The 17,429-nt window shown below is 46.7% G+C and overlaps 1 long non-coding RNA gene across 2 annotated transcripts in view; it reads left to right on the top strand.

The window, feature by feature from the left end:
- The window catches only part of LOC114670424 (uncharacterized), a 41,369-nt gene that overhangs the window by 20,093 nt on the left and 3,847 nt on the right, over positions 1-17,429 (top strand). The window lies entirely within an intron of this gene.

Raw genomic sequence — 17,429 nt, forward strand, 5'->3', positions numbered from 1 at the left:
ATATATGCATTCAACGCTATAAATTTCTCTCTATGCATTGCTTTCACTGCATCACACAAAATTTGATCAGTTGTATTTTCGTTTTCAAAATATTTTTTAAAATCTCTTAAGATTTACTTTTTGATTCATGTGTTATTTAGAAATGTGTTGTTTAATATCTAATTGTTTCGGGATTTTACAGCTCCCTTTCTGTTATCGATTTCTAATTTTAATTCCATTGTGTTCTGAGAAAAGGCGTTGTGTGAGTTCTATTGTAAGTTTGTTAATGTGTGTCTTCTGGCCCAGAATATGGTCTCTTTTGGTTAATGTTCCATGTGAGCTTGAGAAGAAGGTGTATTCTGTTGTCGTTGAATGAAATAGATTGATGTCAATTATATCCAGTTGATTGATGGTGCTGTTTAGTTCAATTATTTCCTTACTAATTTTCTGCCTGCTGTATCTGTCCATTGCTGATAGAGGGGTGTTGATGTATCCAACTACAAGAGTGAGTTCCTCTATTTCTCCTTGCATTTCTGTCAGTTTTTGCCTCATGTATGTTGATGCTCTGTCATTAGGGACATATACATTAAAGATGATATTGTCTTCTAGAAGAATTGACTCCTTTATTATTATATAATGCACTTTGTATTCCTAATAACTTTCTTTGCTCTCAGGTCTGCTCTGTCTAAAATTAATATAGCTATTCCAACTTTCTTTTTATTAGTGTTAGCATGGTATATCTTTCTCTGTCAATTTACCTTTAACCTATACGTATCTTTTTATCCAAATGAGTTTCTTTTAGAGAATATGTAATTGGCTGTTGTTTTTTGATCCACTCTGACACTCTTCATCTTTTAATTGGTGTAGGTGGACTATTAACATTTAAAGTAGTTATCAACATAGTTGGAATAATATCTAGCATGCTTGTTACTTGTTTACTATTCATTGCCCTTGTTATTTATTCCTATTTTTGTGTTATCTTTCTACCTTTTGTTGTTTCATTTGGGTATTTCATATAATTTTATTTACTCTTCTTTTTGTCATATCAGTTATTACTATTATTTTTTTGAGATGGAGTCTTGCTCTGACACCCAGGCTGGAGTGCAGTGGTGTGATCTTGACTCACTGCAACCTCCGCCTCCTGGGTTTAAGCTATTCTCCTGCTTCAGCCTTCTGAGTAGCCGAGACTACAGGTGCCCGCCACCAGGCCTGGCTAGCTTTCTGTATTTTTAGTAGAGACAGGTTTCACCATGTTGGTCAGGCTGGTCTCAAACTCCTGACCTCGTGATCTGCCTGTCTTGGCCTCCCAAAATGGGATTACAGGCTTGAGCCACCGCATCCTGCCAGTTATAATTTTTAAAACTGTTTTTTAGTGGTTGCCCTAGAGTTTGCAATATAGTCCAGGTCCACTTTCAAATAACATCATACCATTTCACAGGTAGTGCAAGTACCATATAATAGCAAAATAATCCTAATTCCCCCCCTTGTCCTTTGTGTCATTGTCGTCATTCATTTCACTTATAAGCACATGTATAATATATAATACATACATATGTAAACATACATACTCGAATATATTGTTATTATTTTGAACAAAGTGTTATCTGTTAGATCAATTAAGAGTAAGAACGGAAAGTTTTTATCTTTGCTTATTCCTTCTCCAATGCTCTTCCTTTATGTAAATCTGAGTTTCTAGGTTGTATCCTTTTCCTTTTCTCTGAAGAACTTCTTTTAATGTTTTTTTGCAAGGCAGGCTTACTGGCAACAAATTCCCTCAATTTTTGTTTTTCTGAGAAAGACTATTTCTCCTTCATTCCTGAAGAATAATTTCTTAGGGTACAGAATTGTTAGTTGTTGCTGATTTTTTGTTATTTGTTTTTTTTTTTCCACCCTCTCAACACTTTAAATACTTTACTCCATTCTCTTCTTGTTTGCACGGTTTTTGAGGATAAGGTGGATGTAATTCTTATTTTTATTTCTCTATAGGTAAGATTCTTTTTCCTCTGGCTTCTTTAATTATGGTTTCTTTATCTTTCATTTTCCTCATTTGAATGGGGTATGCCTAGGTGTAGCTTTTTGGGGGGATTTATCCTGCTTGGTATATTCTCTGAGCTTCCTGAATCTATGGTTTGGTGTCTGTCAATCTTTTAGGGAAATTCTTAGGCATTATTGTTTTAAATATTTATTTCTTTTCTTTCTTCTCCTTCTACTGTTCCCATCGCATGTATATTGTGTTGTTTCTAATTGTCCCACAGGTCTTTTTTTCAGTCTTTATGTTTGTGTTTTAGTTTTAGAAGTTTCTGTTGAGATATCCTCAAGCTCAGAGATTCTTTCCTCAGCGATGTCCAGTCTCCTAATAAGCCCATAAAACGCACTCTTTACTTCAGTGGCAGTGTTTTTGATCTGCAACTTTTTTGGGGGTTGTTTCTTAGAATTCCCATCTCTCTGCTTAAACTGCACGTTTGTTAGTACATGCTGTCTGCTTTGTCCGTTACAGCCCTTAGTATATTAGTCATAGTTGTTCTAATTCAGCGTCTGGTAATTCTAACATCTCTGTCATATCTCGATTGTGGGATGAGGTGGAGTTTGGCTGGGGGCAGTTGAAAGCGAACCTGGGTCACCGAGCAGCCCAACTCCAGGGGAAAGCTGTCTCCCCTGTGGCTCCCCCATCTGCTGAGAGCTGCTTCCACTCGGTAAAACTTTGCACTCATTTTCCAGCCCATGTGTGATCTGATTCTTCTGGTACGCCAGGGCAAGAACCTGGAACACAGAAATCCCTCTGTCCTTGTAATATGGACGCAGGTCTAATTGAGCTGGTTAACACAAGCCACCTATAGATGGCGAACTAAAAGAACACTCTGTAACACACACCCACTGGGGCTTCAGGAGCTGTAAACATCCACCCCGGGACACTGCCGTGGGGTCGGAGCCTCACTGCCTGCCCATCTGTATGCTCCCCTAGAGGTTTGAGCAGTGGGACACTGAAGAAGCGAGCCACTCCCCCGTCGCATGCCCTGTGAGGGGGACAAGGGACTCTTTCCCGTTTCACTGTGACCTCAATTCTCTGATGAATCCAAAAAGAACTGTTGATTTTTTGGTTTGTTCAGTTTTTTTTTTTGGTTGTTTCTAGGATGAAGGAATGACCTGCAAACTCCTTACCTGCTGGACAGGAAAGCACAAGTTGAGCTAAACTTTTTAAAGGAGTTGGGATGATTAACATTCAAGATGATAATAGAGTTTAGATATTTAAGAAGACAAAACTGAATTAAGGCAGAAATGAGAAAAGCCTTCTCTCTTACTCCTGTGCGGCATGTCGTAGTTTCCCAAACACGGTCTCACTTGGGTCTCCAATCACCCTTTGTTGTGTAAACTAAAAATAAAGTCCTAGACTTCTCACCAACTGAACAGACCTTCTCACCAACTGAACAGACCTTCTCTCGGCCAAAGGACCCCAGAAAAAAAACATAAAAACCAAGTTCCCAGCCATGACGGGGCAGGAGGTCAGACACGCTTAGTTTCTCCCCTCCCTCTTGTGGTTTAGACACAACTGACCAGCGCGAATGTTGAAATAGAGATCATAAGACTGATGGGACAGACTGTGTGGCAATAAATTGCTGAAGTATAATCAGGGCCTAAGGCTGTGAGAGTCAAAGCTTAAGTCACTCACCCCTACACTGCAAGAATAAACCATGTTCTAACTGTTGTGAGGGTGTTCTTTTTCTTTAGTAGCTGAACAAGCAGTGGCTTTGAGGTAAACAATGCTGAAGCAATTGCAGCTCCACTGGACATTGACCCTAAGTTTCACAAACTGTAATTACAGCTTTGATTGAACAGCAGGCTGATTTCGATAACTTTCTCCAGAGAAGAGACCACTGACCGTGGACTGGTTCTGGATGGTTTACAGAGGTTCACATTTGAGCACCTTTGTGTCCTGAAACGACCTTTTGACATATAGGTCCTAACAGTCATGCATTTAAATGTTAAGTCTCCACCCCAAGGCGAACATGGGTTGTATGTGACATACATGTTTGTTCTATATGTGTGCATCAGGACCCTCGTTATGAATATTCACAGCTCCTTCTGTAACCTGTTGAATATGTATGTTTAACCAACTCATTTGGCACAAAGCTCCTCCCCCCACCTATTTTTCTTCAAAGTGCTTGACTTTGTTCTTTGCCCGAGGCTGTGCTTCCCAGTCTGCAGGATGACTACCTTCTGGCTGTGCTCATAACCCTTTATAAGAAGTATGATTTCCTTTCCAAATGTATAAATTGTGTGATTTTTAAGTTAACGGTTGTATTCCAGGATTGTTTTGCCCCTGTGTTCAGAGGGGGAAACTGAGGTGCAGAAGGGTTTCTTGACCTTCTCACCAGAAGCATAAACCTAGACCTCTTTGTCTTTGAGGGGATATAAAACAGGCCAGCAGCTGTGTCTGTTTTGCCATTGTTAAGCACCGTGCATTATTAGTATTATTGTTATTAACTTGAAGGCCTTTAAGCAAGGCATTTGCTCATAGTTCTTCTGCCCCTGCTGACTCTATAATCTTTAATGTGGCCAGATTTGCGCAGTTACTTAACTGGCCTGTCCTCTGTGGGCATTTGTGATTGCCAGAATCCTTCATGACCTTATGCAAAACATTGTTCAGAGTACAATATCTGTGCTAATCCTCCCACAGTCATTTGCATCTTAAATGAGAACACTTGTGAACTCAAAAACAATGACTCTCCAATGGCTGAATTTGAGAGATGGTGGCTGGGGCAGAGATTTTTGAGCTGGCTGTGCTGCCTGCAGTATCCTAGGTTGGGACTCTTCCTCCTGTGCTGCACTGTGGTCCTGGGCACCACCCAGCTTGCTGGACGGAAGCCGGCTACAGCATGCCAGGGGCTGTTTCCTCTTCACACACCCCTCAAGGCTTTGCACCTGACAAGAGGGTGCTCAGGGCAGAGGAGAAGGTGTTCCGAAGCAATTGCTCAGAAGAAGCCGATTTACTTCTGTCTTTGAGAAACTTGTGGTTGTTTTCCTCATCCATCTTGAGCCCAGTTCCTGCCTGTCTGGGGCGCCCCGTCAAGAATAGGGCTGAGTTTCTGGAAATTTAATGCTTTCTAGATATAACATTTGAATGCAATCAGTGATTCCCAAACCACAGCCCTGGTACCAAATGCATCAAGATTTCCCAGAAAGATTAAAACAAACAAGCAACAACAACAACAATAATAACCTTTCTGGGGCTAAACTTTCAGAGATTCAGTAAGTCCGAGTAACACCTAGGAATCTGTTTATCTTTTTAAAAACAGCCAGGAGTTTAAATAATCATTTCTTTATTGGAATTTACAATCCAGACAACAGCAGAAAGAATAGTTTATTGGGCCCACATACACTTATCTCCAGCTGATGGATGCAAGGTGTTTTTTCAAAATTGAGATACAGCCCTCCCGTGCGCCCCCTCTGCCTGCACACTGGGTTGTTCTGAAGCCTATCCCAGGCATCCTATGGTGTTGTCATTAGGCATTTCAGTATGCGTTTTTAAAAGATGGATGCTTTTAATGTAACGTAGATACCTAATCATCAACAATCCTCAGCATCAAATATCAGTGTTTACCATTGGTTCATACAAATCCCGCATCCAAACCAGGTCCACCTGTTGCATGGTATTGGCATGTTTTCTTTCTTTTAACCCAGAGATTTCTGCCCCCTCCTTTTTTTCCTTTGAAATTGATTTGTGGAGGAACCAGGTCCACGATCTCTTAGAGCTTCTCAAATTTTCTTATGTGCACCCATCACATGCAGATTGTGTTAAAATGCAGCGTCTGATTCTGCAGCTCTGGAGCTGGGTCTGGGATCCTGCATTTCTAACCGGGTCCCCTGTGATGCTGAGGCTGCTGGTCCTCAGACCACATGCAGTGGGTGAGGCTGCTGAATGAAGAGTATGGAGGTCCAAGCACCATCCGCCTTCCCTTCTCTGTACAGGGGGTCAGACACAGACCCTGGTCAGACCCAAGTTCGCTGCGGGGCAAGCATGCTCTCACTGCAGCTGTGAGACATGTGGAGAAGGCCACCTGCAAGCCAGGGCGGGCCCTCATCACACGCCAGACATGCGGGCTCTTTGATCTTGGACTGCCTGGCCTCCAGAACTGTGAGGACTAAACATTGCCGTTTCAGCCACCCAGCGCACGGCAGCCCAAACAGTAGACAGGGCTACAGACGGCGAGAGTTGGGGAGAACCTGGAGACCAGCCGCCTCATGGGCTGCACCCCTGACTCTGTGCAGACTTCCAGCCATGCGAGGTTCTCACTGCCAAGCTGCAGTGAGAGCATGCTTGCCCTGTGGCAAACTTGGGTCTGACCAGGGCCTGTGTCTAACCCCCTGTATAGAGAAGGGAAGGCAGATGGTGCTTGGACCTCCGTACTCTTCATTCAGCAGCCTCACCCACTGCATGTGGTCTGAGGACCAGCAGCCTCAGCATCACAGGGGATCTGGTTAGAAATGCAGAATCCCAGGCCCAGCTCTCGCCGTCTGTAGCCCTGTCTACTGTTTGGGCTGCCGTGCGCTGGGTGACTGAAACAGCAACATTTAGTCCTCACAGTTCTGGCTCTCGCCGTCTGTAGCCCTGTCTACTATTTGGGCTGCCGTGCGCTGGGTGGCTGAAACAGCAACGTTTAGTCCTCACAGTTCTGGAGGCCAGGCAGTCCAAGATCAAAGAGCCCACGTGTCTGGTGTGTGGTGAGGGCCTGCCCTGGCTTGCAGGTGGCCTTCTCCACATGTCTTCACATGGTGGAGGGGAAAGAGGGAGGAGGCATCCTCTCCCCTCCCCCAACCTCTCCCCTAACGGCTCTGCCTTCACAACCCAATTACCCTCCCTTCAAAGCCCCACCTCCTATTACCACCCTTGTTGAGAGTTAGGGTTTCAACATGTGAATTCTTGGAGACACCAACCGTAGTCCACGTTAAGCCTGTAGTTGGAGGCTTTGGCCCTGACAGCCTCCTATCACTTGTCCTTTGTGGGAGACGAGGCTGGACTGAGCGCCTGCCTGCAGAGGCTTGGCCAGGCTTGGTCAGGGCTTGCATGTTGGGGCTTCCACTGCTCCCCCTGCCACTTGGGGATAGAAGCCCAGGTTAGACCGTTGGATGACAAGCAGACAACAGGCAAGGGACCCAGCTCATGGCCAATGTTAGGGCCTGGGCACAGGTTTGAGGCCATCTCAGGCTTCTAGCCCTGTTCTAGCTGAGCTCCCAACAGAATGCAGCCACAGGACTGACCATCCACAGAACTACCCAGCCATAGAACTGCGAGAAGCAATACCTCTCGCTATTGTCTTAGGCCACCATGCCCTGGTGTTTTGTTACACAGCACAGGATAACTGAAACACCCAGTGCAAGGCCTGAGCTGGGACCTCCCTACCTTTCTATTTTGAGGGCTTGTCACACATGGGCTAACTCCTGACATTTGGATGCCTCAAGAAAGAAACCAGCTTTGCAGTCCCACACTTGCCTTTAATTTTTCAATCATTGCTTCTGTCAAAAGGAAGGCTCACGGCAAAGCCCTTGGGGATGCTGGGTCTTGAGCTGGAGGCTCCAGGGTGGCCTGGGGCTGACCCCCCTTCTGGTTCCCTTGCAGCCACACTCTGTTCTCTCAGCTTCCGTGGCTTTGTGTTTCCAAGGCATGTAAGAATAGCGGCCGGGTGTGGTGGCTCACACCTGTAATCCCAACACTTTGGGAGGCCAAGGCAGGTGGTTCACAAAGTCAAGAGATTGAGACCACCCTGGCTAACACGGTGAAACTCCATCTTCTACTAAAAATACAAAAATTAGCTGGGCGTGGTGGTGCGCACCTGTAGTCCCAGCTACTCGGGAGGCTGAGGCAGGAGAATCACCTGAACCTGGGAGGTGGAGGTTGCAGTGAGCCAAGATTGCACTACTGCACTCCAGCGTAGTGACAGAGCAAGACTCTGTCAAAAAAAAAAAAAAAAAGAGAATATCGACTTCAGGGCTAATTTGAGAATTAAGTAGAATGAGGTCTTTAGTGCGGGACCTGACACAGAGTGGCGATGCGACATGTTGTTATTGTTATTGAATATGAGCTGCACACTGAGCACAGGAGCCATTGCTCCCTCCCTCTGTTGCTCGAAGTGTGCTTCACGGAATAGCAGCACCAGCACCGCCTGGGAGCCCCAGATCACACCGACTGCATCAGAAGCCCTGGCTGCAGGGCCCCGAAACACAAAGCTCTGTGGGTGATTCTGCTCCTTTCTTGTATTCATCTATCTTTCAGTGACAGGATCTCGCTCTGTCACCCAGGCTGGAGTGCAATGACCTGATCATAGCTCACAGCAACCTTGAGTTTCTGGGCTCAAGCAATTCTCCTGCCTTAGTCTCCTGAGTAACTAGATTGCAGATGTGTACCACCATACCTGACTAATTTTTTTTCTCTTTTAAGATGGAGTCTTGCTCTGTCACCCAGGCTGGAGTGCAATGGCACAGTCTTGGCCCGCTGCAACTTCTGCCTCCCGGGTTCAAGCGATTCTCCTGACTCAGCCTCCTGAGTAGCTGGAACTATAGGCGCATGCCACCATGCCTTGCTAATTTTTTGTATTTTTAGTAGAGACGAGGTTTCACCATGTTGGCCAGGCTGGTCTCGAACTCCTGACCTCAGGTGATCCACCCGCTTTGGCTTCCCAAGGTGCTGGGATTACAGGTGTGAGCCACCATGCCCGGCCTGGCTACTTTTTTAATATTAAATTTTGTAAAGACAAGGTCTCACTATGTTGCCTAGGCTGGTCTTGAACTCCTGGTCTCAAGTGATCCTCCTGCCTTGGCCTCCCAAAGTACTGGGATTGGTAAATTTTTCTATTATACAATAAAACACAGATACAGAAAACCCCATAAAACATATGGCTCAGTGATTTATTTTGGGTCAACACCCTTACAGCCACCACACAGGTGAAGAAGCAGACCTGCAACCTCTCCTATGCCTGCCCTGACTAGACCAGGTCTTTGCACTTCTCGACAGCTTAGCATCCAAACACAGTCCTTGGATCCTAGAGTTTCATCTTCCTCTTTTGAACTGTGATGTCTCAATTTATAGGTTCCCTGTACACCTCTCTCTTTCCCTTTCTGTTGAGGGACACAGGCTCATTGGCCTGCAGTTTTCCTGTCTGGGTTTTGCAGGCTGTGCCCACATGGTGTAGACCAAGGCCTGTGCTACCCTCTGTTTCTCACAGCTGGACCCAGAGCCAGATCAGACCCAGGTGCCATTCCATCTTCTGGACCAGACAGGTGCGTTCTCTCATCAGGAGGCATCAGATGTCCAGGTGGTTCTCTTTGCGTAACATCAGTAGCTGCTGGGCTTGCATGCCTGCAAAATGGTGATTGTCTGTTTCCATCATTTCTTTTTCACTTGTTGGCTGGGATAGTTTCTCTAAGAGACACTTTTCCTCACCTATGCCTGGATTATCCAGGAGTTCATACAGGAAAAGGAGGACAAACGCTGCATACTTTCTCTTTATTTAAAACATTGAATTGGTTTTACATCAACTTCAAAAGGTGCCCAATTAATATATAAAAAATACCATGAATTCATGAATTTATAGTTGATGGGTTTTCAACATATTGCAATTATTCTCCTTCTTGAAGACTGACCTCATCAGGAGAGCCTCCCCATGCTGGCACCTGAGGCTTCTGATGTGACCCTCGTAGTCTTTGAGGGTATCTTGGCATCTGCTAGGGTGCTCCAGGCTCATCTCATGTATTTCTTCTCTCAGACATGGGACAAGGCTTGAAGCCCAAGAAACCCTCCTTATTTTTCTTTCTTTTTTTTTTTTTTTGGTGGGAAATGACATTTCAAGCCCACAGTCTGGATGCTGGATGCACTCATTGCTATTGGGATGGTCATTCCTTCCATGCATGTGTATGTATGTATGCATCTCTCTCTCTCTGTCTGTCTGTCTGACTGGCTGTCTATCTATCTATCTACTTTAAAGGTAAAAATACCTAATGAGTTTTATTCTCTACACAAATTTAGAACTTACAAGGTTTTAGAAAAGGGGGAACCCTCTTCTATTCCATCTGTATCTTCTTTCTTCCACAATAAGAACCCTGATTCTCAAGGCCACAGTGATTGATAGAATATAACATAATTATTTGTTTTATCCCAAATTAAAGTCAACGAAAAAAGAATAACAATACTACCACTCCTCCCTCCCTACCCCACTTTTTTGATTGTGTGGGACCTATGCTGCCTGAGCTCCGGATCCTCCCACAGGCCATCACCCAGGCTGGGTTCCAGGGGCAACTACCAGTCCCCGAGTGGGTGTCTCTCTCATAAGCTCACTTGTCTGAGGCTAGTGTTTAGTAGACTCCTCAGGAAATGTCCATGAGAACAATCTTTCCTGAGTTGTGACATACCGATAATAGTTTATACATGGCCTTTATCATTGAAGTCAGTCTTGCTGGATATGAAATCCTTGGCTAACATTTTCTTTCCTTGAGTATTCTAATGCATTTATTTATTTACTTATTTATTTTCTGGTACAGAGTGTTGCTGTTGAAAAGTATGACGATAATTTGCTTTCTTCTCATTACAAATTTGCTGTTTTTGCCTGGATGCTCAAAAGATTTTTTTTTCTTTTCTTTATAGTTTAGTAATTTTACTAGGATATGTTTTGGCATTGCTTGTTCTTGGCTGATATTCATTTCTCCTGCTTTGATTTTCTTTCTTAGGCTCCTATTTTCTTTATATTAGATTTCCTTTTTCTATCTTTCATATTTGCCACTTTCAAGTCTTTTCATCTCTTGACTCGTGTTTTTCAGTTTTTACAAATTTCCTCTTTTTGTCTTCTAGTTCTTTATGACATTATCCCTTGTGTTTATTTGGCGTTTTGTTCCTTTCGTTTTAATCATTACCTCTGCAGTAATTTTCTTTTATTTCAAATTCTCTAGAGTTTTGTTACCTTGTTTATGAATTCCTCCAAAGTCATTTAAGACTGTTCATATCATGTGTTCCTAATGTCTTTTAGTTTATATTGAAATAATAGATGGTAGCTCTGATTTTTGTGGTTGCATTCGTCTGGCAAGTTTTGACTGTTAGTAGGAAAGCTTTTCTGCTCCTTCATCTCTTTTTTCGTGTTAATTTTTTATTTTGTGTGGTATTGAACTGCAATGCACTTCTGTTGCTCAGTTTTTCTGTGAAATGGTTTTCTGATATTTTAGAAGGAGACTGAATGCAAGGGAGAATTTGTAACTCTGCAGAGCTCTCTCTTCCACACTTTCCTTGTAGTGTTAAAAACATGGTGGTCTCCCCTCTGAGGTTTCCTGGGGGGGTTCTCCTTCCCCACTTCAGGTCTGATATGGTTATCTTGCTCAATTTTGATTTTTCTCACCCAAATCTCTCCTCAGTGTGGGCTCTGTCCTGGCTGGGAGCCCAGACAGGCCAGTTTGAAGGATCCACGGCCCAGCAGGCTCACCCTTGTACTTGCTGACGCATCAGACAAATACTCGGCTTCAACTGCTGTTTCCAAATAGCTCCCATGCCCTCTGCCTTGTGGAGGCTCTGTTTCCAGGTGTGAGGCTTGTCTCCTGTTTCCCTCTGCTGCTCCCACCCCGTCTGGTCGGGGGCTCTTGGGTGTTTGTTCCACCCACTTGTATGTTGGGTTGCTATCCACGAGTTTCGGATTTTGCTGTCAAGTTTGTTCTGGGCGTTAAGGCTTCCATAACAAAATGACACAGGCCTGGTAGCAAAAGCGACGGAGATCTATTGTCTCACAGTTCTGGAGGCTCAAGTCCCAGGTCCAGGTGTGGGCAGGGCTGGTTTCTCATGAGGACTCTCTCCTTGGTTTGCTGCACTTCCCGTGGCCTCCCCTCTGTACATGCGCATCTGAGTATCTTTCTGTGCCCAAAGTTCCTCTTTTTTTTTTTTTTTTTTTTTTGAGACGGAGTCTCGCTCTGTCACCCAGGCTGGAGTGCAGCGGCCTGATCTTGGCTCACTGCAAGCTCCGCCTCCCAGGTTGGTTCATGCCATTCTCCTGCCTCAGCCTCCGGAGTAGCTAGGACTATGGGCACCCGCCACCATGCCTGGCTAATTTTTTGTATTTTTTTTTTTTTTAGTAGAGACGGGGTTTCACCGTGGTCTCGATCTCCTGACCTCGTGATCCCCCCGCCTTGGCCTCTCAAAGTGCTGGGATTACAGGCGTGAGCCACCCCGCCTGGCCAAAGTTCCTCTTCTTATGAGGACACCAACAGGTTGGATTAGGACCCACTCTAATGACCTCACATTAACTCATTCACCACTTTAAAGGCTCTATCTCCAAATACAGAGCCCATTCTGAGGTACTGGGAGTTAGAGCTTAAACATAGGAATGTTGCGGGGAGGCCATTCAACCCATAGCATGCCATGTATTTTTAGGGTGAGGTCTGGGGAGGGTAAGCACTCTGTCACTGCTGCCACTTTTTCCCAGAATTTCCCTTTCTTGTGCCCCAGTGAGCCAGAAAAGGGACACTCACCACTCCCGGACGTGGGTCCCTTTGTAGCACCTGCCCTTGACAGCTGGAGTGCCTGATGTTGCAGAGCTGCCTGCCACACTAAAGCACAGAGCCTCTGCAGCCTGGACTCTGCCTGTCCCGTTGTCGCCGCATCCACAGCACCAGTAGCTGGTTCATGGCAGGTGCTCGACACATTGCCAAGGAGTAAACATGCAGGGAGAGTGTGTGCAGAGCAACAAACACAGCCTGAGAGATAGGAGCCGTGTGTTCAAGTCCAGCTCTGCCTGGACTCGGGTTTGTGCCTTTGAGTGAATCACTGAAGTCTTTTCCCACCACCTGTGAAGGCTGAGGGGATGAGAGGGGTCATATTCCTTACCTCTGGGCTCATGTTCCTTACCTCACTGGGGGCATATGTGCATGCTGCCTGAAGAGGGACTGCTGAAGTAGCACAGTCCACAAAGTAAAAATCTCTTTTACTTTCTCTGCAATTAAAAGTGACAGCAGGAGTCAGCAGCATCCAGAAGGGTCAGAGGTCACTGCTTCTTACCAGCATCAACAGCTTCTGACAAGGGCACTGCCTTACTCTCAGGCCACTGACTGGGAAAGAGGCCTTGGCTGTGATAAGGGCTTTGGCAGTATTTTAGAGAAATACAGTTTTCAGGAAAGAATGGAGCTCTTGTAAGACACAGATCCTAGGGAGGCAGCTGAGGACTAAAATCGTTGACTGGAAAGATGAGAGAAAGAGTACTAGTCTTTTCCCCACCATTTATTTGATTTTTGCTTGCACCCACCATTTATTTATCACCACAGCTGTTTTCTGGCCCTCGCCACATACCTGTGTGGTTGCCCTCACATCTCCATCTGTGAAATTCATCCATGACCTTATTATAAAGAAACTTAAATCAGGATCAATGAATTTCAGTTCATTTTAAGGCTAATTTGTTAAAAAAAAGAGAAGGAATCTTCGCTGTGGCTACATTGGGAGCTGAGTCCAAGAGCTTGGAGCCCGAGCTCAATGGTGACACGTTCAGAGCTGTGGCCACGGCCTGCAGAGCCCTGCTCTGGAGTGCTCCCTCCCCAGGACTGTGCAGGTGGGAGAAGGAGCAAGGTGTCAGACCCCAAGTTTCCTTGCCCTTCTGGGATTTGGCCCTGGGCCAGGGTCTGCAGTGCAGGTTGGGGAATCCTCACTGCCCAAGAGCCCTGAACAAAAGGAACTTAGGAGGCTGGGGCATGGCACAGACTGGCAGGGGAAAAATGCTGAGTCAGACTGCAGAATGCGCCTAACCCCAGTGAGGAGGCCTGGAGGGAGGTGCCTGGGTGAGGAATGCAGATGCTTACAGCATCATGGCTGAGTCCTTGACTCCCTGCAGAGGTTTCCTGGCATGGGCTTGGCATAGGTCTTGGGTGGGAGGGCAGCTTTCCCTGTTGGGCCTGCCAGGCAAAGCCTTGTCAGTGTCTGGGGCCCCCTCCTGAGGGATCACACGTAGGACTGTGACTGGGAGTGGCCTCCTCGGTCCCCACCCCCAGCCCTGGGCCAGGTGATTGGGGCTAGTGCACTTGGAGGTAGACACCACCTGGCCCCTAAGAATGGCCAGCAAACCCTGAACTTCCCGTAAAGGACCACGTGGGCACGGTAGGACTGCAGGCTGCCTCTCTGTCGCCAAACACCATCCAGTAGGAGCTGGAGGGTTTCCATTCCCATCCCACTGTGGGATCGGCCTTCTTTGCTTCAGTTCCACGTTTCTCAGAGCTGTGACCCGTGTCAGGAGTTTTGCAGGCTCTCCTGTAAAACTCTTGGTTTTGTTTTCCTCAGCATTTAACCCCATGCCAGGGTCTCAAGCCTGGTGCATATTAGAATCACAGGGGGCCTTAAACGATGTTGACAGCCAGGTCCCTGCCCTGGAGGTCCTGGTGTGAGTCTCTACCTGCATCCCCCAGGGGATTCTAACGTACAGCCAAGTGGTGCCACTGCCCCAAAGAAAAGGCACATTTGCCACCAGGTTTCAGAGCTAGCACGAGAGAGGACTGAGCATGGGTTAAAACAGCCCTCTCTGGGGATTTGAGGCATAAACCAATTGTTCCCCTAGCCAACAGCAGGGTGAAAACCAGGAGGAATATGGCGCTGAATAGGACTTGCTAAGAGGTTTTGGAAACCTGGACAGGCTCTTCAGGATCTCAGGATGCACCGTGTCCCACTCACAGGGCCTGGCGCGTGCTTGGCCGGCACCAAGTTCTTCATAATGAGGGGCGAATAGTTAGAAAGATAAAGCAAAAAAGCTTGCAAAGAAATATAAAAGCATTGAAGAAACAAAGGTGGCCACGCTGGGGCCTTTGTAGTTGCTGGAATAGCGGGCATTTTGGTTTAACACAGCAATTTTTCAGCTTCAGTGCCCACAGAGTCCCCCAGAGGGTGTGTTCAAAGGCTGCAGTCCTCACCCTCAGAGACGCTGACTCCCTGAGTCCAGGGAGGGGTCTGACATCCTGCATTTCCAACAAGTTTCCAGGCGGTGTGGATGTTTCTGGGGGTCCTTGAACAACATGTTAACCCTGGTCAAATGACCAAGATAAAGCAACTTCAGAGAAAGTCAGTGAGAAAACAGAAAAGAAACAAAGGTACTTTTGGCTAAAACCCACCATATGGACTATAAGATTCCTTTGATTCTAATTCCCCTGTACCTGGGCCCTGCTTGCAGCAGCAGTTTTCTGTATTCAGACATTGGCACTTGTTATGACTGAAACCCAGGGTTTCTGGAGTGGGTCCCAAGATGCAAATTCAAGGCAATCTCTAATTTTCTCTAATCTAGGAAGCGCTGTGTGAATGTTGCCTGCTTTCATCCTGGCCAGAGCTGGTGCTTAAGGTCTGAGACCCTGGCAGCCTAGACTAAGGTCGCACCTGAGATTTCCCCAGATAAATGACCTCCTGCGCTGGTGTGGTCCCAGCTTGCCTCAGAGCTCACACAGCCCCATGGCGCTCAAGGCTTGCAACCCACAGGGATTCATCAAACGCTTAACTGTGGCCAACTGCAGTGTTCCCAACCTGTACCCTGGGCAAGACTCTTGGAGGTAATATTTGTAAGAATGGCCTGAAAAAGTCTGGGAAAAGTTCTACATTGCATCATCGTCTTGTGGTTTAGCATGTTAAAGGCCCTGAGTAGTCCTGCAGTGAAGAAACTTGCTTAACATACGGAAACTGGTGCCTTCCATAACTTGAGCATGAACCACGTTCTCAGCATTTCTACTATTGAGTTCTCCAGGAACTCACTCTCCATGAGATAGCAGTGTGGGAGATGTACACAGACACCACAGTCCAGGAGGAGGGGAAAGAAGAGATCGAGTCTTCCTGGTCTCAGAGAGCAGATCCTCAGTGGTCTGTGAGGCCCCACGGAGTCGAAGCCTCCTAGAGGACGCAGGCAGGTAAACAAGTGTCTCCTGGGGGAGAGGCCCTGTCCATGCCCAGTTCCCAAGACACACTTGCTCCCTTGTTATTCGCAGACGCCCTCCTTCATCCACAGGAGTTTAGGCCTGCTTCTCTGTGGAGCATCAGAGATTCAAAATATCTACCACGTGGCCTCAACTCCTGGTCTTGTGGCTTACTGCCTGGGAGAGTTGGCATTAAAACCAAATGAAGTAATGAGTTCAAAGCTGCATGGCTCAAAGCAGGCAGCATCAGCACCGCCTGGGAGCTTGTGGCCCACACAGAATCCCAGGCTTGCTCCAGACCCGCTGAGCTGGAACCTGTCCTGGAGTGAGACTCCCAGGAGTGTAGAGGCACATTCGAGTTTGAAAAGGCAGTGTTTTTCAAGTAAACAGAAATTAAAATAAAAGCAATATGTTAAAGGGTTGGTTCCCAACCCTGTCTGCACTTTGAAATCACCCAGGAAGCTTTAAAAATACGCAACTGCCCTGCCCCCAATTCTAATTTAATTGGAATGGAAGTAATCTGGACAAGGGGAGTTTAAAGGCTCTGTGGGTGATTCTAATGTGCAGCAAACAGATTTAAAGGTATTAGGGTCTTCAGTGCATAGAGGTGGTGATGGTAGGGGGTGTCCCAGCACCTGGTATGGTGCCTGGCATGTGGCAGGCACAAAACTGTTTATGGAAGAACCACCTCGCTGCTGCATGGAGTGCATCCGGGGACTTTGAATCACACGGAGGATGGGCAGGAGGTCCTGCTGAGATCTGGATGGATGGAGGACAGAGAAACGTGCAGAAACACTTCATCCTACAGTGAGAGTGTGGCCCAACACTGGGGTCCCAGGGGCGGAGGCGGCCCGATGGTCACACTGCATTTCAGGTGGCCTCCTGGTCTCCGGCAGCCCGTGGCATGCACAGCCCACCCTGTGATGCTGAACTGGTGGGTGCAGTGGAGCCAAGGCCAGTATAATACGTCATTATTATTTTGAGTTTTTTTATTTTAAACTGATAGACTGTAACCCGGTTATAGATGAGTGAGCGGCCATGGTTTCAGGACAGGATACCAAGCACCATCAGGTCCGCGAGCAGCCACCTGTGCCCTGTGAAGGGTGGGAGCGGAATGCCTTGGAGTTCTCAGGAGCAGGGGACCCCTCTTCCAAGGGGGCTGCTTCTAGGAACACACTCCCCTCCATGCTGTGTGTCTATGTGAGCTGATGGGCGGGGGACATGGGTGGGACAGGCAGCTGGAGATAGAGCCCTGGGCAGGTCTTACCACTGGCTGCCTACCCATCCCCAGCTGTCAGGCTTGAGTGACTTTTTAAAAATACAAGGACAGCAGCCACACACACCTTGCAATGGGCCATCAGCCTTCAGCCAGCCTCAGGAGCTACAGCAGCAGAACTGGGAAGTGGAAGGGGTCAGCGACTCCACCTCAGGGCAGGGAGCTCTGCCGAACCCTCCCTCTGAGAAGTGCCTTCCAGTGCCTTCTCTTTGATAAAAGACTACATGGTTGGCAGAAAACCAAAATACATTTTCTCCTTCAAATATGTCTGAAGCTCACG

Source organism: Macaca mulatta, chromosome 10, assembly GCF_049350105.2.
Source record: "Macaca mulatta isolate MMU2019108-1 chromosome 10, T2T-MMU8v2.0, whole genome shotgun sequence".
In the NCBI taxonomy this organism is placed as follows: domain Eukaryota; kingdom Metazoa; phylum Chordata; class Mammalia; order Primates; family Cercopithecidae; genus Macaca; species Macaca mulatta.